This window comes from Pelmatolapia mariae, linkage group LG17 (genome assembly GCF_036321145.2).
Source record: "Pelmatolapia mariae isolate MD_Pm_ZW linkage group LG17, Pm_UMD_F_2, whole genome shotgun sequence".
NCBI lineage: Eukaryota > Metazoa > Chordata > Actinopteri > Cichliformes > Cichlidae > Pelmatolapia > Pelmatolapia mariae.
Genome location: NC_086242.1, coordinates 1,449,692 through 1,456,851, shown reverse-complemented (window position 1 = coordinate 1,456,851; position 7,160 = coordinate 1,449,692). Strand labels below are relative to the sequence as shown.

Genomic DNA, 7,160 nt, shown 5'->3' with positions numbered 1-7,160 from the left:
TTCATTAAAATCCTGAATCGATTTTTTAATATAAATTTATTTTGCCCGAAACGCCAGAATCTCAGGTGAAACCTCACAAAATTTCAACAACCACCAAACAGCTAAGACAGTAAATGAGAGCAGAAACACGGATTCTGCACAAGGACGTAAACACACAGCGGACCCGCGGATCAGAATCAGTGAGATGTTGCCTTTCTCACGCTACGGGAGCAGAGTGAAGCTGACCCCCCACTTGAAACGTAAAGGCAAATAGGCTTTATGTTTCAAGTGGGTGGGGGGTCAGCTTCACTCTGCTCTTTTAGCAACAACAACTGCACGGACACGGTCGGGGCTGAAAGTCGACAGCTCGCTGATTCTGATGTCGGCGGGTCCGCGCTTTGTGTTCACGCCCTTTTTGCGCTGATTCTAAAGCTGTTAGTTTTATCTCTCTCCAAACAATATTAACCGAACCAGCAGCAAAAGAAGATCCAAACTACGCTTCACATAAACATCGTCATGAATTCACTCTGACTTTTACTGTTTTGCTTCCACCACCATGTACAGCTCTCTCTCTCTCTCTGTACTGTTTTCTGCATTATTCGCTTGCTTGTTACGCACAAGTCTACCGTTGTTTACAGCGCTGTCGGCCGCTGTTTTTTTTTTTTTCGTTTTACATTCTTCTGAAAAGAAAACCTAATTTCTGCCGTTCAATACTGAACAAATTTAAACTTTTTAAAATTATGCAAAATGTAAAACGCTTAGCCGTGTGTCTAATAAAACCGCTGTAACGTCAGAGGTAATGTTCATATGTTGATTAATGGTTTTCTTTCGTTTTTGATGTACTGCAGAATATTTTTATAAAATCCCAGGCCAGGAAAACCACCTTCATGTTTTTCTGTGTTTTATCTTCAGCTACTTTGACACAAAGGCATCTGCTGTGACGCTTACACCTTTGATAAAGTCTTGCGTGTGTCAGCTTCCTTTTTACTGATCTGAATTATAATATTTCTGACTCAAAATTTCCCAGATTCAAATCGAATTTAATTGAATCGACTCGAATCGAATCGAATCGTGGATCAAATCGATTCGGGACCTTGTGAATCGGAAACGAATCGATTCTAGAAATCAGTGACGATACCCAGCCCTACTCACCATTTACCTCTAAGTAACAGGTTTGTTTGCTATTAAAAGAGCATTTAATAGCAGAAATCATATAAAACACATGGTCAGATGAATGTGAAAATACAAAAGGACTTCATTGCTCATTTCCTTAGTAACACAGTAATAATACATTAGTTACATTTTTGCTACATATAATCAGTGTCCTCACTGCAAATGTTTCCGCACAGGACACACGAGATTTCTCTTATTTAGAATCTTTGTAGTTTCCTTTGATAACATGTAAATTTTCAAGTACAATGTAAAACATTAAATTTGGTTAACTTAAATTTACTTGATTGATAAATATTTCATGTATACTGTATTTTCAAATGAAAGGAGCATTTATACAGATCGTTGGGGGAAAGGCCCAGTCAAACAGGGAAGTTCTGTTTTTTTAAATTTCTAGATATTTTTCAAAGACCAAACAGCCACTTCACAAGCGCATGGCACAACATAGAAGAGCCACCTCCACGGGACAAGACTCAGCAGTCCATCTGCATCTAAAGGACAAGGGTCACTCTTTCGAGGATGCCAATTTATGTCCACTGTGAGCGACCATCTTTGAACAGAGGCGGTGGTTTACGACACCAACTGTCTGCCATCTACAATCCAGTTTTGAGATCCTTCCCAGACGCCTTAACGCCCACTCACATCCTGGGACATCTGACCTCAGGAATTCACATGATAGGGTGGGGCCAGGTTTCACAATGAGCTCACCTGAAACCCTGGCTGATTAGGTCCCACACCAGCTTTCACAGCTTGGCTCATGTGATTAGGTAGAGGATCACCTCTTTGTCCCTCTTTGGGGGGATACTCCCACTGGGTTTAAATCTGGGACTCTCCACCATTTGACCCTAGAACTGAAGAAGCTTCTCGGATGAGAGGTGAAACGTCTTCAAGCAACTTAAAGAAGTCCAGATGCTTCTCTTTCCAAGCTCCTTAGACTATCGAAGTTTATCCTCACATAGATTTTTTTTTTTTTAAGCTGCGGTTTGCTTTCTGATGTAGCAACTGTGCCTCTTTGTCACAGTGTCATAGCAACCAGGTTACACAGCAGCGATACCTCATCCTCACAATGCTGGGTAACAAAGTTTACCCTGTTGTGTTCAACAGATGGATGTGTAAAAATATTTAGTAATCACTCATTGTTTGTGTGTTTTGTTTTCTTTTTCCTGCATGTACAATAAATGATTTAATCACAATCAAACTGATTTACACTTTTTTTCTCTTTTAATTACAGCTCAAGTCACCACAAGTGAGTACCATTATACTTTATCATGTTATTCAATCTCTATAGTTGTTCACTTCTCGTAGTCATCACTACAAATATTTGGGAATCACTCATTGTTTGTATGTGTTTTCCTGCATTCACAGTGAATGTTTTCATGACCAAAACACTCATTCTGACATTCTTTTCTCTTGTAGTTCCAGATGACACCAAACGTGAGTTCCAATATATTTATGATGTTATTCAGTTTATATAATTCACTTCTTATTATGTCGTTTTCAGACTTGTTTAATTCCAGTTGTCCCCCTGCTGTGCTTCATGATGTAGCATGCATCTCCCTCAGCCTCATACTCTTTACATGATCTCATCTCTTTATACATATATACACAGTCCTCAAACACTTACTATGAAATGACAGAAATATGTCTTCTTACTTAAATTCATGAACAGAGGCAGGGTTATCTGTGTCAGCCAGAATTTAAATGCAAACACCAAAAACAAAAAAACAGTTATGTTTTTGCAAAATCTGTGAAATTTCTTGTTATTTTTGTTCATTTAATCGTAAGTTTACTGTGAAAAATATGAAATCCTTATTTTCATATAGTAGCTGTTTTGCATAGATAATTTTCCATCAATGGGTAGTCACATATATGTGATGAAGTATTTTCCAAATCATTTTTTTACCCTCTGTGAAGCAGGTAAAATTGATACAGGATAGGATAACATTCACATACCAGTGACATTAAATCAATCTTTACCCAAACATGAAAAAATATGTAGATGTAAATGAGGGGAAAGATATAAAAGTAGCATATTTATACTGAGAGGAGGGAAAACTGTACATGAAGCACATTTCACAGCTGATAAAAATACCATAATGATGTCATACTTACTTCTTTTTCTGGGACTGAAAATGTTTCAGCCTCCTCACCTCCAAGCACGACCACGAATCCTGTAACAGACACGTTGGTCGCCACCTCACCTCCAAGCACGGGTGCAGATCCTGTAATAAACCAGTCAGTCTCCTCCTCACCTCCACCCACTGTGAAGCCTTCCACGGTCACAGCATCTACTTCCACAGCATGTACTTCCACAATCAAAGTCACCCCAACCACCTCCAGCTCTTCAGATAGTTTGCTAAAGACCTCCTCCTCTCAATCAGAGTCTTCAGTTCAAGAATCCAATTCAACTACTATATCTGAAATGTATTCAGCCTCAGCTTGAGTTTTGCATTAGTTGTTAGTTTTACAAGTCAAAGTCCTAAAATGTTAAACACTATATCAGGTAAGACTGCTGGCAGTTAGGTTTTTCTGCCTAAAGCTGACTCCAAGCATGCTCTCCAACAGTAATCACTGCTCCTCCAATCACCTCGAAAGAGACCTCACCCGCATCCAATACATCCAGCATCCAACCAGCCTCTCAGGCAAACATCCCTCACAATCAGACCTCACCTCCAGGTACTCCGCCCACCACCACAGTGACTGCTACGACCAAAGGTTGGACGTTTCTGTTTTTATCATACAGGACTGTGATAAGATTGTTGAATCCACATATACAGACAGAGATCACCAACACCTCTGAGATACCAGTAGCTGTAAGGTGCTCTGAGGTATTCTGATACTTTCATTGTATAATTATAATCATATACTAATGATTTGTTTTCTTCTTTTCTGATCTCATTGAAATGTGTCCTCTCAGCCTCTGAGCCTCCACAGTGTGAGTATCAGTTTAACGTTTTATTGAATGTTTTCAAACACTGTTGTTGGTGCTCAGCATTTCTCTCTAAATTTACTCTGAATTACAATGAAAGTATTTTTCACACTGAATATAGAAAATGTATTTTCATCTTCACCATGATGTTGATCACGGTCAACATCAGCATGAAGAAACTTTCTGAGATAAAAAGTGTAACTGACTGATTCTTACTGACAAACATTTTGCAGGTTCTTACACCGTCACATACAACAACACGTCTGGCTTGCAGATTGAAATAAACCCCCCTGCTAACTACACACTGACTGTTTTTGAAGAAGGCCGACCACAGACTGGAAAGAAAATCCAAGCTGATCATTTAAAGCAAATCCCAGTAGGGAAAACTGGACACCTGAAGCCGTGCACTGGTTACAGTCTTAATGTTTCATTTATTAATGATGCTGGAAATGAAATCTTCTGTCACTCTACGAACAAATCTTTTAGAACAGATCCAATGAGTGAGTACAATTAATTCATATATTTGTGTTTTACATACATCTTCTTTTAACTTAACAAATTAATCTTTTATAAACTGACACATTTGTGCATCACTTGTTTAATTTAGATAAAGGAGACGTTAAAGAAACCAGCTGCATCCCTGGATATGTTTGTTATGGAAGTGACTGGAACATCAGCTCTTCAATATCAACACCAAATAACCGTTCTGTTGTACGATGTAGAAATGATGAGAACACTTTCTGTGTCAGACCTGCTAACGAGGACATTTGCTCAGATTTGACTGTAACCTTTACTTCAGGAGAGTGCAGAGGTTCTTCCTTTGACTTCACCAAAAGCATCAGTGTTGGTACGTACGAACGAGTCCACGTCTGCTCTGAGATTCAAACATTTACACCTGATTTAATCATGTTTGTGTTCATTCATTTTTTCCACAGATTTCTTAAATTCCAGTGAAATACAGCAGATTAAACCCACTGGACTTCCTGCAGAAATTTACACAACATTACCTGATTTACCAAAGTGTAAAAACCTCTCAGTTAGTAACTACACCTGTTCAGGTAAGTGGAAACTATATGAATGTCAGAGACGAGTGCTTTGTGCTCTCTGTGAATCTGTTCAGATTTATTTCTTTGAATGTGTTCACGTTTGAGTCTAAACCCAAAGGATGAATGTTCACACACTGAGGAACAACAATGATGTCATCTTTGTGTCTCCTCAGAAAAACACAAAGCTGATGTTGTGAAACTGTCTGAGCTGGAGCCGTTCACAGACTACAGCTGTACTGGTCTGATCTTACAGAACAACACCAGCATAAATAAGACGACTCCATCTGTCCACGTCAGGGTTGATTGTGGTGAGTTTATATTTCCTTTAGCTCATCAAAATAAAAGCTTTTATTCTCACACAGTTTAGAGTGAAGCAAAGGAAACTTCATTCACTGTTACTGATGTTTACTTTGTTCCAACAGATCTTACAATAATCGACATAAAGAAAATTTCATCCAATACTTCCATTGAGCTCAGCTGGAAAACAACCAGTAAGAACTGTCAACAGGTCCTTCCCCTCCTTCATAAGCTTTCTTATGACTGCAGTTGTGATGGTCAGACAGGTAAAGGTGAGTGAGACGACTTCTCTACTTATGTGTTTATGTTCATGATGTTTGACTGTAGGTGAAAAAGCCAAACCTCTGACTGGGTGTGAATAAATACACAGTTATTAAAATAAATAGCAAATATAAAACAGAATAAACACTGAAACATCAGAGTCGAGTTCACTTTTTCACACAGAAGAAATGATGAGAAGCTTTGAGCTGTTTGAAGGTAAAATCTGATGTTTGAAATGTAATTCTCTTTATAAAAAGCAACATAAACAGTTTCTCAGTCTGTTGGTTTCTAACATGTACGTAGTTTCTATGAGAAGCTTGTAGCATCAGTGCTTTATGTCAGCAGGAACACAGACTGTAAGTGAAACAGGTTTGTGCCAGTTTATGGATCAGCTGACAGACAGAACTACCAGCTGATGTATGTTTGTGAAACTTTAACCTGACATTTGTCATTTAAAGTTTCTGTACATGATGATGTTGATTTAAATCTCTAAACACTTCACATGCTTCATGGAAATTATGTTACAGTTACAGTCACAAGTCCTGATGGAGGAACGTGTGTTATTACTGGATTGATTCCATACACTGATTATAAATGTGGAGTCCGAGCCAAATACAACAACGAGATTCAAGTTTCCACTGGACCTGAAGTTAAACTGCAAACTAAGGTTGGAAGTAAGTAATCAAACTTTTTTATTACATAATGTTAGAATTTATTTGTCACTGGATATTTGAGCAGTGAAGATAAACAGGAAGGACACGCAGCAAAGGGCTGCAGGTCTGTCAGTGTTTTACTTTAAAATATGGCTTCCTTTAAATTTCTCTTACAGCACCTGCTAAAGTCACTGAGCTGAAATTATACGTTCACGAACATAATACAATCAAAGCAACCTGGCACAAACCCCATACACTAAACGGACCTGATGAAAAATATATAGTACATCTAAATACAGCTGATGATAAGGAAGTGACAAAGAAGGAGCCAGAAGGTAAAAAATATGAAGTTGAATTCAAAGATCTGAGCTACTCTACGAGCTACAAAGTGAAGGTTTGTTAAATCCAACATTTTTGGTTTCATAAATAAATTATTATACTTATAAATATTATTTTAGACTCCTGAATGTTGTAATTCACACTGAACTGACATTTTGTCTTTAAAGGTGACGGCTTTCAACGGACACTATGAGAGCGTCAGCAAAACAGAACAAATCAGCACTTTATGTACGTCCTGTTTTCATCAATGATACAGTTTACTGACATAAATGCTTCGTCTCATTTTAAGCACATATTTCTACAAATTTTATCTTTCACTTAAATGTAATTGTCAATATTATTTCACAGACAACGACAAAGCTGTTATTGGGTTTCTGGTCTTCCTCATCATCCTCACGTCTGTGGCTCTGCTTTTTGTCATCTATAAGTTCTACATTCAGAAGCTCAGAAAGTCCACAAAGTAAAGTCCACGAGTGTTTTTTCTAC

General features: G+C 38.1%; 1 long non-coding RNA gene across 1 annotated transcript; it reads left to right on the top strand.

Annotated features, from left to right (window-relative positions):
• The first annotated feature begins 4,834 nt into the window (after positions 1-4,834).
• Positions 4,835-5,136, top strand: LOC134647000 (uncharacterized). Its single transcript, XR_010096799.1, has 2 exons — positions 4,835-4,925; positions 5,014-5,136. It is a non-coding gene; the product is annotated as an uncharacterized LOC134647000 (long non-coding RNA).
• Positions 5,137-7,160: the final 2,024 nt, after the last annotated feature.